General features: G+C 45.6%; 1 pseudogene across 1 annotated transcript in view; it reads left to right on the top strand.

The window, feature by feature from the left end:
* LOC148390303 (ral GTPase-activating protein subunit beta-like) overlaps positions 1 to 14,971 on the top strand; it is an 88,274-nt pseudogene that overhangs the window by 18,039 nt on the left and 55,264 nt on the right. The window contains exons 10-26 of the transcript XR_015861295.1: positions 3,543 to 3,765; positions 4,087 to 4,271; positions 4,345 to 4,476; positions 4,553 to 4,665; positions 4,758 to 4,808; positions 4,897 to 4,941; positions 5,054 to 5,100; positions 5,175 to 5,328; positions 5,405 to 5,568; positions 5,650 to 5,726; positions 6,327 to 6,367; positions 6,707 to 6,846; positions 7,002 to 7,143; positions 7,394 to 7,523; positions 7,589 to 7,705; positions 7,779 to 8,098; positions 8,190 to 8,338. The product of XR_015861295.1 is annotated as a ral GTPase-activating protein subunit beta-like (transcript). The remainder of the gene's footprint in view (positions 1 to 3,542; positions 3,766 to 4,086; positions 4,272 to 4,344; positions 4,477 to 4,552; positions 4,666 to 4,757; positions 4,809 to 4,896; positions 4,942 to 5,053; positions 5,101 to 5,174; positions 5,329 to 5,404; positions 5,569 to 5,649; positions 5,727 to 6,326; positions 6,368 to 6,706; positions 6,847 to 7,001; positions 7,144 to 7,393; positions 7,524 to 7,588; positions 7,706 to 7,778; positions 8,099 to 8,189; positions 8,339 to 14,971) is intronic.

Here is a 14,971-nt window from a genome sequence, read left to right as displayed (position 1 = left end):
GAGGTGTTTGCGGACCAGGAGAGGTCCTCACTGATGTGCACCCCCAGAACTTGGTGCAGCTCACCCTCTCCACCACAGCACCGTCGATGATCAGCGGCAGGTGTGTTGTGTGACCCTTCCGGAAGTCAACAATGATTTCCTTGGTCTTATTGACGTTCAGCAGGAGGTTGTTGTCCCTGCACCACGTGGTGAGAAGGTCAACTTCCGACCTGTACCGAGTCTCGTCGCCCTTCGTGATGAGACCCACCAGAGTCGTGTCGTCAGCAAACTTCACTATGCGGTTGTCGCTGTAGGTCGCAGTGCAGTCATGCGTCAGCAGGGTGAAGAGCAATGGACTGAGCACGCAGCCCTGGGGGGCCCCCGTGCTCAGCGTGATGCTGGCGGAGATTTTGTCGCCAACACGCACCACCTGAGGTCTCTGACAGAGGAAGTCCAGTAGCCAGTTGCAGAGGGAGGTACTGAGGCCCAGCTCGTCGAGTTTGGAGATGAGTCGCTGCGGCACAATGGTGTTAAAGGCAGAGCTGAAGTCCACAAACAGCAACCTCACATATGAGTCCCTTCTCTCCAGGTGGGTGAGGGCCGAGTGGAGGGCAGAGCAGATGGCATCCTCAGAGGACCGCTTGGCACGGTACGCAAACTGGAAAGGGTCAATGGTGGGGGGGAGAACGGACTTGATGTGCTCCATGACAAGCCGCTCAAAGCACTTCATGATGATGGGCGTCAGTGCCACGGGGCGGTAGTCATTGAAGCAGGACGGTGCAGGTTTCTTCGGCACAGGAACGATGGTGGCAGCCTTGAAACACGAGGGGATGATGGCCTGCTGCAGGGAAACGTTAAAGATGTCCGTGAAGACACCCGACAGCTCCCCAGCGCAGTCCTTCAGCGCTCGACCCGGGATGTTGTCAGGGCCCGCCGCCTTACGGGTGTCAATAGCGGCAAGCGCCCTATTCACACCGTCGGCAGAGAGGCGCAGGGGCTGCTCATGTGGGGGGGGAGTGGGCTTCAGCGGGCAAGTGCTGTTCTGGGCGTCGAAGCGAGCAAAGAAGCGGTTCAGATCGTTCAGCAGACGGACGTCGCCCTCACAGCTCCTCGGCGCGGGCTTGTAGTCCGTGATGGTCTGAATGCCCCGCCAAAGGCTACGTGCGTCCTTGCTGTCCTTGAAGTGGGTGGAGACCTTGCACGAGAACGCCTTCTTCGCTTCTTTGATGCTTCGGGACAGGTCGGCCCTCGCTGTCCTCAAGCCAGCCTCATCCCCCGCTCTGAAAGCCTTGTCCCTGGCCCTCAACAGTCTGAGGACAGCCCCCGTCAGCCACGGCTTCCAGTTCGCGCGAGTGACGACGGATTTCGAGCAAGTCACATCATCGATGCACTTCGTGATGTAAGAGGTAACAGAGTCAGTATACTCCTCTATGTCCGTCCAATCGTTGTAGGTGGCTGCCTGCTTCAACAAGTCCCAGTCAGTGGTGTCGAAGCAGTCACGAAGTGCATCGGAGGCACCCTCAGGCCACACCCGAACCCGCCTCCGAACCGGCCTGGATGCCTTTACCAATTGTCTGTATGCGGGCAAAAGCAAAACGGTGAGATGGTCAGAAAGCCCCAGATGGGGGAGGGGGGTGGCTTTGAAAGCTCCCTTTTGTGCCGAGTAGACTAGGTCCAGGAAGCTGTCTCCACGTGTCGGAAAAGTAACATGCTGGTGAAGCCTCGGGAAAACAGACTTCAGGTTGGCATGATTGAAGTCTCCAGCGAAGATGGTGAAACCGTCAGGGTGCGCTGTTTGCTGTTCACTGACAGCCTGGTACAGTTCACCAAGCGCCGCGATCCTGTCGCCTTCAATGTTGGAAGGCGGGATGTATACCGCGACTAGCAGAATCGCGGTAAATTCCCTCGGCAGATAAAAAGGACGGCACTTAATGATCACAAACTCCACAAGCGGCGAGCAGTGCTTACATACCACCACAGAGTCCCGGCACCATTCTTCTCGGATGTAGACGCATATTCCACCTCCTCGCGACTTTCCCCCTCGTACAATGGCACGGTCCGCCCGATAGCACGCTAGCCGCTCCAGATGCACGGCAGAGTCCGGAATGTTGTCACTCAACCAGGTCTCGGTGAACACGAGCACACAGCAGTTCCGCACCGTCCGGTTCGTAGACCTCAGCAGGCGAACGTAATCCATTTTGTTGTCCAGCGATCGAACATTCGCCAGAAGAATGGAGGGCACCGCCGGGCGCGCTGGGTTGGCCGCCAGCCTGGCCCGGACGCCTCCGCGCTTGCCCCTCTTCTGCCTCTTCGCACACCATTTCCGACGGCTCCCAACCGGGGGAGGAATAGCGGGTGAGGTCGGCGACGTTTCAGGACGTACTAGTCCGAGCGCCTTTAATGTCGACGCTTCAAAGTCCAGAACGCCGCAAAACCCACTTCTGCCGATGTCGAGCAGAAGCTGCCTGCTGTACTTGTACCACGATAAAGCACGACGAGACGAACACATAAGACTGTCGGACGAACACTCATTAGACGAACAAATCACCGTACTGACGGGACAGAGAGTGGCCGCTGCGTGTGCACGCGCCGCCATCTTGAAAGATGCTTAAAAAAGGCATTTTTATTTTGCTTGGAATTGGATTTTAAAAAATTCCATTATTTGTAATGGGAAAACATGATTTGAAATTCGAACGATTCACTTCTCGAACAGCCTTTTGGAACGGATTGTGGTCGAAAACCGAGGCTCCACTGTAATTACGTGAGCTCTTCCCTCCCAGCAGACTGAAGGCACCGCAAGCAGCAGGTGAGTTCGAGGTCCCGCTTTTGACTTTACATTCAAAGACGCGAATAAACCGAGTGTGTTTAAACCTTCCTAAAATGCAAGTTGTCACGACAGTGTTTTTTCCACATAAGGGAAATGAATGCAGCCAGCACATGCCAACAATAGGCGATGACATGACCTTGAAACCGTCTCGAAGCCCTCTGGTTTGAAAACTTTGCCCTGACTTGAAACGCAAACCTAAATTGAAAACACTGACGTCGAATTGACACCCTCATGATAACTTAACAGCCAAACTTTGACTTGAAACTCTACAGACGCTGCAGAAGCCTCGTTTTATTGAGCAATACTGTGAAACCCTAAAATCGTTGTACTTGACTGAGCAAAGTTAAATATAGCTTGAAAGCTAAATGTAAAGCCTGACCCATGCATGTCAGCTAATTATTAAATTAAAAACCCCAACCTTGAGTTGAAAGCTTATGTCTTGTTTGGGACCCAATCTGAAAGTCTTTAAAGTCTCCTTTGACCTTGTTTGGACACCTGTTTGGAGTTCAACCCGACTTTGACACATTATCTGTTGTTCGAGAGCCGAATCCACACTTGAAACTTTACTAACCATGGTCTCCCAAAGAGACGCCCTCCCTCCACTAATCATGAAGAAGCAACCTGATGACGTCATGACGTTTAATGCATAATACTTTATTGGTTAACTTTTAACACAAGGGTTTTGTTTCTTTTTGGCATTTGAACTTTTGTCATTTTGCATATTATTTGTATTCAGTGGAGGCGCATGGACCACTCAGCTCGCAGTGGGCGGAGCCACGTCAGTGCGCTCGCTTACTTCCACAACCAAGTGGCAAGGGAGGTGGCCGTTGCCGTAGTAACGTCCCTCGTTCAGCTGCTGGCCAGAGAGAGCCTTGATATGAGTGACGACACCTGGGAGATCCTGCTTCACTTCCTGATTTGCATCAACCAATCAGTGCTGATCACACCCACCTCTGCACGTAAGGGACAGACCCTTGTGATGTTCATATATCTTCATATATGCAATCATCCATTTATTTGTTCACCATAAGTTTCTTCATCATTTGTCTGTCCATTTGTACATTCATCTATCAATCATCACTTCATCCATTCAATTATCCATTTCCCCATTCATTCTTTTGTGCAGTCGAATGTTCATTTATCCATGAACACATTTGTCTGTATGTGTGTTCATCCATTAACCAGTCTGTCTGTTCGCCCATTCGTCCATCCGTCCATCCATCCACCCACCCACCCAACTAACTCAGCATTGGCCTTCCACCATTCCTCTCCAAATTCGGCCACATGTAAGCTGCTGTCCCTGCCATCCGTGGAGGTCCTGTTCCAGGTTAGTCTGGTGTCCTGTTCCCATTGTTTCCCACCTCTGTCCTTTTGGCTGTCGTGGAGACATGATGATGGCCACGTGGCGGTTTCAGCCATCCATATTGGACCAGTGGACACGGGTTGTCTCCACTCTAACGTCCAGGTCAGCATCCATCAGCTTCGCCCATCCTCCAGACCAGGACAGAAGACCGTCATCACCACCTTTCCGTGTGCAGGTTGCTGCGTCTGAGTTTTGGTCCTGCCTTCCTTCAGTTTAAGGTCCCAGATGAGGATGCCGCACTGATCCCTGAAGACATGGACCACCAGGTCACACTCCAGGCTTGGTTCAGGTATCTGCATTTGCTTTGGTAATGCAAAATAATCATCATCTCTGTTCCTGTGGTCTTCAAATCCACTTCACAAATATTCCTCCTTGTCCCTCAGCAATCCTGCAGACCTGAAGCGTCCACCGGTTGACGGCCGAGCTCCGCCAGCCCAAGAGGATGTCTTCCTCATCGCCATGTAAACGATCAGTAGATTGGGAGATGCATTTCTGGGTAATCAATACAAACAAAAAAAACAAGACCAAGAAATAGCAATTTTGAGGATCAGAGCCAGACCTCATGATGGTTGACTTGCTTTCCTGCAGGTGTCTCTGTGGTCTGCGGAGAATCAGGGGAGAACACGCTGATAAACACAGGTAGTAACCTGACCAATTCATTCCTTTCATGTTCATATTGTGCTGTTCTTCCTTATCTACTCTCGATTTCCCTGCTGTCTCCCTCAAGGACTTTCAACCAGAATCCATTTCAGAGATCGCCTGCCTTCTCTCGGTAAAGCCAGTTGATCACAAGTGATCTTTTGCAATCAATATGTTCATCTATGAGCAAACATTTTTGGCCTCATTTGGTTGCAGTGATCCAAGTTTAAGTTTTTCTTCTTCAGGTGTCGCTGTCACTCGAAGTCCTTTCAAAGACAGACTGCCCTCTTACGGTAGGCAGCAAGGCCTCAACGCGGAGGCTCCCGATTGGTGAATAGTGTCATTGTTTGGAGGACTTTTTTCGGGGTTTCCTCAGGTGTCTCGCGTCCTCATTCTGGGAGTGCTCCTTCGAACCCCGTCAGCATACTGAGCGTGTCCAGCAAATCACCGCCTCCGGCGCACGCTCGACCTAGGACAGCAAGCATTTCCAAAACCACCAGGAAACCTCAGATAGTATCATCACAAATGAATAGACACCACATGTCTTTTCATGCCCACGTGTACACATCACATGTCTTTTGTTGGCATCGCCTCCCCTCAGACATCCCCATCTTTCCACCCGTGGAAGTCTTCCTTTGGTCTTCCTGCACTCTCATGGCTGTACTCCTCCCCCCGTGGCCCCGCGTCCCCCTGAGGGGCAGCGTGGACTCCTTGCTTCATGTGTTTGGCTGCCTGTTTGACAAAGAGTCTACCCCTAGTGGTTTGTATCAAGTACTAAACCTCTCCCAGCCAGTTGATGTATGCAGACATACGGTAACATAAAGTGTGCGGGTGGTGTCAGAACGCTGGGGAGATGGGCGAGCTGAGGCGTATGGGACACTTTGTCGAATCTTCTCCTGGAAAAAAACCTCTGAAGATGTCTGTTAGAAAAATTGTATATATATGTTATCATGCGTTCTCTAATGAGTACTTATTCACAATGTTACTGTTCAGTATGCTTGCTGCTTTGCCTTGCTTATTCTTATCTTGTACAACAGAACAGAAGGATTACGGCTGGGTCAGGGGCGAGATGACGGTTGTGTCAAACAAGATGCTGCTGACAGCTCAGCGTCCACCAGAACAGATCGTGAAAACAACACGTCAAACGATGCGTCATGAACCTTCTGATCTTCCTTAAAGAACGTCACTTTCTCTTTTTATCTCTCGGAATATCGCTTAAACTGTTTTGCTGGTATAGCCATATCTGCATGCAACACTTTGTGCGTTACTTTTTGTTTCTTTTCTTACGAGACGAAGCCACAATCTCTTCCCCCCCCCCCCCCCCCCTTAAGGGCTAATCGTCTCACATTGTGGGTAGGGCATTCCAAATAAAAAGAGCGAGGCGTGTAAAACAGATTTTTAGTGTAGTCGGATTGCTGTAAGTCTGAATGCACTCCTCGCGAGAAAAGACTCAATATTCTGCCTCACTTGGTTTTTTTTGTCTGCTGATCCTTTTCTCTTATTCAGATATTCAGTTAGCACTTTGAACCCAACAATGTCCTTCCTGTATACCTGGCCAGGTGTGTTACTGTCTATTCTCTGAAGGATGGAGGTACCACTCTCATATTCCATCACCTGACCTCCTGAAATGTGTGAGGTTTGTAGAAAGAACTCTTAAAGACTTGCTGAAGACGTGGAAGAATGAATATATGATAAAGACTTGTAGTAAACTGGATGAAGATTCATTGAAGACCTGCTTCAAAAGTCTAAGATTGGCAGATCAAATGTTCCAAGATTTAATATTCAAAGATTCAAAGCTTCAGCAAGATCCGAGAACCTTTGAAATTTAAAACTGGACAATTTGTCATTGGCTCATGTGATGTCCTCAATTGTGAGTCCCTCCTGCATCGAATGTCCAGGTTTTATGCAGTCCTCCTACAAGAACTGCGAGCCTTCCTGTCGTGTCCTCCATCCTGCTCCACTCGTCCTCGTTGTTTTGGTGTGACCTTGCTGGAGTTAACCTGCTGGTTCCTGCCTTGGAGAAGGTTCTGTTGGAAAGGTGACACCACCACAAAACACGAAACCCTAATGCACATAGTAAACTTGCGCTCCTGGCCAGCGCTATAAGCTTGGTCATGCATGGAACAAATCCAACTCCCATTGTGAGTCAAGGTAACAATGTACCTCCTTAAGACCAATTACCTCCTTTCCTAGATAAATGTTCATATATGTGTGTTTCACGGAGACGCTAAACGTCCAGGCCTGTATGAGACTAGCAGACTTGCGACGAGCATCCATCTTGGTGGTGTTATCACTCTTGCCCCTCCCCTAGCAGTTTGGAGCAATCCAGCTGGTGGTACAGGACCTCTCACTTCTTGTCACTTCATGTCTTTTCATCCCCACATGTCCACATTACATGTATTTTCCTGGCTACATCACATGTCTCGCCAAGTCAATTTCTCCGTTTGTGTCTACATCATGCCTTGTCATGTACTACATGTGTGCAGCTGGGGATGACTGCCCAATTCTCTGCAAAGTCAACATGATTGTCTTCTGCTAACGTCAAGCTACCATCTGCTAACGTTGAGCTACTGTTTCATCCTCAGCCACAGCTCGATGTCAGGGATGATGGACTCATCACAGGAAGCTTTCAGTCCCTAAAGCCGCGCCTGGTCGGTCTGCTGATTGGTTCTCTGCCGACAGAGACTGACAGCACGAACACGCAGATACTCCTAGGTTGGGTGGGCGTACCTTTCTACTAGTTGGATGAGGTCTGCTCACGTTTACTCATGTTTCTGCAGCGGCCATCTTGACTCTGGTTTAGGACTACGCTCTGATGGAGGCTGAGGGTCAAACTCACCAGGGGGGAAAAGCTCACGAAGCTGGACATGGCAGAACCAAACGCACCGACAGATCCGGTGAGTTTACAGTGTTCCCCTGTTATATCGCAGATCACCTCCTGCCTACAGTGTATGTTTTCGTGGCAACCAGTCTATCAATCAACAACCGCGGCCGCCCTATGGGTGGACTTTGTGCATTTGCTGAAATTTGACGCCAAGTGGAGGAATGACTCGGCAGTTTGCCTGGTAGCTACAGAGGTGAAGGCAGGACTGGCAGGACTGGCCAGGGTGAAGGTGTACGTGGCCAGGCAAGAAAAGAAGAGAGCAGTCACCTCAATCTGTCGCTACATCGAGCTCCAGTGCGGTCGTCCCCCCCGGCTTCACTCCAGAGAGCTTCATTCCATCATTGTGGTGGCCTTTCACTGCCTCAGCATCTGGATTACAAGGCACCACAACATCTTGGAGGACCAGGTCGTAGCTGAGAACTCAATTTCATGCCCCAAGTAGCCTAGTCGTTAATTAATATTTGTGCACCTGCATGTTGTCCATTTTCCATGTCTAGGATTGCTTGCTGGAACTTTTGGAGATTGTGGCGCTTGGCCTGTCAGGTAGCAAGTCCAGACAGGAAGAGGAAGTACGGTGTCAAGAAGAGAAAGAACTGAATGCTGTCTCTATGAGAGTGAAGGAGGCGGCTGAGGCCACGCTAAATTGGTGAGTAAAACAAACGTATCCCAGCCTTGGAGCATTCATTTTATCTCCACTAAAGGGAAATGTGCTTTTGGCAGTTTGCAAACATATTTTATTAAGCCTGCGTTAGACCTATATATAATAACATCAATATAATCTCCAGTAGTGGCTGTGCATGTATGATCACACGATGAGTGTTAGAGATTCGCTCACTCCAACTTATTTTGCAAGAACCACACGGGAGACAAGTAAGTCCTTTTAGACACCTGCAGGTGAAGAGCTCACACGTTGAAGGAGTGAAGTCTAAAACTCTCCCTCCTGCAAGGGCATATTTATTAAGGGAAACAGAGTGGGGGTAAGAGTAGGCTGAATAGGAAACCCTTGTGCTCTAGTCAAAACATATCAGGGGGTGTTTTACGACCTTGAGTAGGATGGGACAGCTATCTTATTTAATACCGGTTGTATTCCAACATAATCATACGATAAGGATAATCTGAAAAACCCTAACATCTCCCTCCTGTTTTATCATATGATTAGGCCACCCCAAACAACAAAGACAAGTAAAAAAAAAACATATATATGTATAATGAAGAAAGAAGAATAGTAAAAATAAAAAACAACAAACAATGATAGGAACACTTTCCAGTGAAGATGAGGTATTACCTTAATACCCCAGATCAAACTTATTGTGTAAGCGAAAAACCTGCTGGCCAGATGTTATTAGCAGGAAAATTCTCACACGGTCCCTCTGCCTTAGGCGACCAGAATGCTATCAATAAAAAAATAAAAAGAAAAACACAGAAACAGTACATCAGTGTATCCATTACTTGCGAAGCATATTTGATGGTCAAATCAACAAGTTTCCGTAATACATGCTCAACAGAACAGCATCTACGCAATCCACGTCTCATTATCATTATCACATCTGTCACGTCTAAGAAGTTGTATATGTGCTCGTGTTTTCGTCAGCTGATGATGTTCTAGTCTGTAGGTGTGTTCTGTCACACACACTGGCGCACACACTCGTGTCCAGTTGGCAGGCAGCATCGGACAACTCTTGTGACCACAAAACCACGATCCGTTCTGAACAGGCACGTGCACTCATAGGATGCAGGTGAGGCAGTGCTTCTGAACTTCTGGACGAAGTAGGTCCCGTCCGATGGTGCAGCCATGTTGGTAGTAGAGCCCTTACACCTTGAAAACGGCTCTCTCATCCTGGCACACAGCGGCGATGTCCAAAGCTCCCATCCAGTCTCCTCCTGGAGAGCAGTCATCGTTAACGCAGACGTGGGTCACGTTACCTTGGATGTAACGTGTGTAATTCACTCCAGCTGGTCTCTCTGTGTAGGCCACTTGCGGTATTGTTCGTCCTTTAACAGTCACATTGAGGTTTGTCCAGAATAGCTGATCACAGGCACCGTCTGCAAGTCCAGGGCGGTAAGGGTCGGCATCCTCGACTGTGACAGCACGGTGTTGATATCCAACTCCTGGATGCCGTGTCTCCGTAAAACAATGCTCTAGACTTTCTTGCTATGTTTCACACAATAATAATGATGAGTAAATCATCAGATACCGCTCGTGCATACACTCCAACAAACGTTAAGTAGATGTGCGACCACTTGCATGAAGTCTACTTAACCAAACTTTGAATAAATATGGGATAACTTAAAAACTGTCCCGGTCAACAACAATTCATAAAATAGAAACTACAAGGTATAATAAAGAACTTCTCTTTAGCTAAACAAGGAACAAAGGTGTCCTGTTCATAACTAGTGAGGGCCTCTCACAGATAAGACAAGGAAGGGAGTATAAGAACTCCCTAAAACCTGGCAGATGTGTTGGCCTTGAGCGAAGGTATGAGACCTCCAGTTCAGGCCAGCCAGTGCCTCTACAAAACTAATTATTCTAAGATTTTTTCCCACCTGCTTATCACATATTTGCTCAAATTCACACATCACCGTAAACAACCCCTTTTCTCGACTCTCAGTCGTCGGATCACATTCATGAAGACAAATATGTTTACACCAAAAGATAAACGTTGCAATGTCATCATTCAGAATCCCACGGATCTGAGAAAAGTCTGGTAACACAGATGCAGGAATTTTGCCATCAACATCATCATGTTGCCGCTCAGATATTAGGTATATCTGAGCTATCTCGTCCTCCATGGGCGATATTACTGTAGTGACGACACGATTAAACAGAGCACGAAGACATGGTATGCAACATCCATACAAGGTGAGCATAGCAGCAAACACTGCAACTGATGGTAAAATTGAGGACACAATGGCGTTATACTTCCCAAAAGCAGTCATCCACTTGTAGTGCTCTTTCATCCTCGTTTTGAGGGATCGCAGGCCTGCAATCCGTCAGGCTCCCATCAGGGGCGGTGTTGTTGGGGATGAAGGTGCAGCATTGTTCTCCAAACATTGCGCAGACACCTCCTTTCTCAGACAACAACATATCATGAGCATTGTGGTTCTGGATCGACATTAGGGAAGGCGTGGCTAGCTGTTCATGCACTGCCTCGAGCCCCGCTTGTGTCCGTTTGCCCAATTTCTGCATGTTGTAATGGATGTAATTTATCCTGTCTACGTTCTTGTTCATCATTCACCAGCAGCAAATGGAGGACTCCCATCCCGCTGCAATTTGGTCATTTAATTCTTTTTAATCAGGAACTCCTCTAGGGACTCCAATTGCATCAATTTCGGTCAAATCATCGTCGCCTCTCAAATTTAAAGATATTTTGGTTTTTACCAGCTTTTTTCCCAGATCTTGGCATGTTGATGTATATACAATTTCGTTTAACTACATTCTCTGGAAGCAATGGCTTCTTTTTTTCTTTTTTCTCTCAATGGATATTATATAGAATGCTCTGTCACACATTTCACAATCCAGTAGTCGTGACAGATTTCACACAATCTTTGGTCAATGGCAACGGTACAACATAAATAATCGGTCGCAAATCCATACATATGACATATTCAATTTTTTCTGTCTTTGCAGCTTGTTTTGCCATAAGCAATCAATTGTTTCTTTTTTCAGTTACTCTTATAGTTAGTTACCTGAAACAAATTATCCACATTCATTCTAGATATTCATCCCATTCTTTAACATCTTCAGCGGTTGTTGACAAAGTACATATATAAACATCATACTTCCATGGCAGTCCAGATCTGACACAGTAGATCATCCTGCAAAGGTCAAATTGATCTTTTAAATTGAAGGTATTCAGTGTTTTTGTTTTTGTTGAAACAAGCTCTACAAAAAAAAAAGTTTGTTTTGTTTGAAAATGTTTTGAATATGAATCAAATCCATATGTTGTATAAAGCTGACTGACCTGCCCCACTATCCCTCCTCTTGAGCCATGTGACACGCACCACGGCTCAATATTGCTGCCCATTTGCATAGGTTCTTTGGTAGGGTAGGTCATTTATAGATGCCATTCTCTAACCTTGCCCCTTTTTTCGTCCATAATTGAATTTCACTCTATGGACTTTGTCGCTGCACATCTTTAAAAATGTTTCAGTGATTTAATCTGCTTCTTGTGTGTATAAAATTTGAAGTGTCTTTTGCGCTGCAGCTTTGTGGTTCTGTCTGCAAGCTTGTTACCGCTTGACACCTTATCAGTCTCGCGTGTGTGTGTACTGCACACGTCCACATAGCTACTTTTCGTGGCAATTGGACTGTTTTGACAACTAGCTTAGCAAGTAAATGGATGGCCTCCCTGAATGGGGAGCGACTCAGCTAGCAAATGATTAGACATTTTCACTTTCTTGTAGTTTCTTTAGTTACTTTTCAATCGTTTTCTCATTGTTTATCACAAGAATCTTAGAAATTTGAATACAAATCAAAATGTATGTTTTATTTTACTCAATTGTATGATTTAGAGAATCCATATGTAGTAAAGTGTTGTATTACTACATATGATTTCATCATCATTTAATTTGACTTTCTTTCCAAAACGCTTCTTAATTTCTGAGTTCACACATCCTCTACATGTGTTACTGGTTCTCCAGTTTTTTCTCTAGTTAATTATCAATCCAAAAGCTACGTTTTCTTTTTAGCATTCAATCTGCTCAAAATCACTCTTTCATCAAAGTCGCTCTACTCATTTTCCATAGTAGTTGCCAACGACTTCAACCATTCAACCTTTCATTCAGGCAATCATTCATCAATGCTCATCATATGCATCTCACACAGTCTCCAAAAAGGAGTCTTCCTATCACATTGGTCCCAATTCATCCAAGCTCACCACACAACATTCATATATAATTTTCAACTCAAGTTTCCTGGGAGAACAATCCACCAATTCAAAAAAAACTTAACTAAAACAAACAACTGGCAAATTAATCTGAATTTTTTCTTTGTTTTTAAATTTGAAGAACTCAATCTCTCAGATTTAGCTTGCATTTAGAATTTTGTATAATCTTATAACACAACCGATCAATTAATCCTATTAAATGTAGCATTGCAAAATATTAAATTCACAATTTAGCGTCTTCCAATTCCCGAAAGCATGTTCTTTCGGGGTTTTTTTTTTTTTTTTCCCCTTCTTCGAATTTCTCATGTGGACTTGGCACTTAACATGCACTAGTGTGGATTAGTTTCTGCTCGCAAACAGATTTCTCTCTTTTCCTCTCATTTTTATCTGTCAAAATTGTTTCTGTTCTGCGGTGTAAATTGAATAGACAACAGTCTAGCAAATTTCTTTATACTAAAAGTTTAGCCAATCTTCATCAATTTAACACATACGCACACACATGCACAGCTCTCGCATGCGGAAGGTAGGTCCCAGTACCAATGATTCGTCACAGGCTGGCCATTTCCTGTGGTCGATCATGAGCTGGTCCCTCCCATGCACACAAGGACAGCACATTCTAATTTTATTTATTTATCTTCTAGAAGCAAGTTGCATTTCTTTACCACTTGATTTGCATATTTTAACTTTAGTGAAACACAAATTGATCTCTAGTCATTTGTGATTGGGCATACAAACAGCATTGTCATACTTCTTGTATGGACAGGAGCTCTAACAATCTAAAAAGATTTTTGATAACCTGACAATGACATGTTTTGCTGTCATATGGGAGAGGTTTCAGATCTTTTAAATTTCGATACATGATTTGCATAGGACCGGAAACTCCTCTTGCCCCTTGCTTGAGCCGCGGCTTGAGCTGCAGCCTTGCACCTGCTCACAGGGGCCTTATTGTCTCCTGGTCTGACAAACACTTGTGACTGCATCAGTTTTCATCTTTCTAGCTTTTGTCTCTTGAATTCGTTCTCATCTCTTTGTGAAGATTTCAACCACACTCTAGCACTTCTACCACTTCTTCCACATTTCAAATTTCCTTGTACTCCATACATTTTCTTCCACTTCAGCATGTATTGCATACAATTAAGAAATCTACTTGCCATGAACTTCTCATCTCAAAGAAGAGCAGAGCAAGAGATTTACCGTTCTTATTTCCCATCTTAATTTTAGTAGTTTAAGGTTTTACAATTTTTTTTTCAATTTTTTTTTTCTTTGAGGATCCTCAATGCAGGTTTAAATTGACCTTTCAACAGATTACTAGCCTGTTTTATTGCCGTGGATCAACGCTAGAACTGCTTTTTAGTCAATTTATCCTACCAGTCACACACTCAATCACACAAACTCCAGCGCTTTTTTTAGGCCTATCCTATGAATTTTCAGAATTTGTGGCTGATCTAGTGACAAATGCAGATAATATAGTCATCATGGGTGATTTCAACATCCACATGAATTCACCGTCAGAACCACTGACTTCGGCATTTCAAACTTTAATCGATACGTTTGGTTTTACGCAAGCTGTACAGGCAGCAACGCATAAGAATGGAAATACCTTAGATCTGATATTATCCCGGGGACTAGCAACCTCAAATATAGCAGTACTGCCATACACTACTGTTCTGTCTGATCATTTCTTAATAAAATTTGAAATTTTAGTTCCTTGTCAAAGACAAGAGAGCAATCAGAATTATAGCAGCCGTAATTTTAACTCCATGACTGCAACTGCGCTATCTGAGTTACTGTTGCCGGCAACCGCCATGTTTCCCGCATACAGCGGCTCTATTGATAATCTTACAAATGAATTCAATGCGACATTATTAAAAGCCATCGACTCTGTGGCACCGCTACGTCTGAAAACTCGCCGTAGATGGCCAACTCCGTGGTTCACAGATGAAACACGTACGTTTAAACAATTATGTAGAAAGCATGAGCGCAGATGGCGTTTAACCAAACTTGAGGTTTTCCATCAGGCATGGAAGGACAGCCTCCTGAAATATAAAGATGCGCTTATTTTAGCAAAAACTCGTAATTTTTCGCAAGTAATTAATCTTAATAAAAACAATCCTAAATACCTATTTGATACAGTGGCAAAGCTAACTCTGCGCCAGCCGAACCCTGATAGCTCCTTCCACTCAGGTGGTGATTTTATGAATTTTTTTGCTCAAAAGATTGAGTCCATTAGGGACGAGATCAAGAATACCATTCCAATCGCTCCGCCGGTTACTAGCGCTGGGGATCATGCAATAACCCTCTCAAATTTTAAAAGCGTGTCCCTTGAAATGCTTACAAAATTGGTTAGTACGGCTAAACAAACAACATGTTTAGTCGACCCGCTTCCAGCCAAA

Source organism: Syngnathus floridae, chromosome 11, assembly GCF_059516105.1.
Source record: "Syngnathus floridae isolate MCC-2025c chromosome 11, RoL_Sflo_1.0, whole genome shotgun sequence".
Taxonomy (NCBI): Eukaryota; Metazoa; Chordata; class Actinopteri; order Syngnathiformes; family Syngnathidae; genus Syngnathus; species Syngnathus floridae.
Note: the sequence above shows the minus strand (reverse complement) of the source record. Positions and strands in the feature narration are given on the sequence as shown.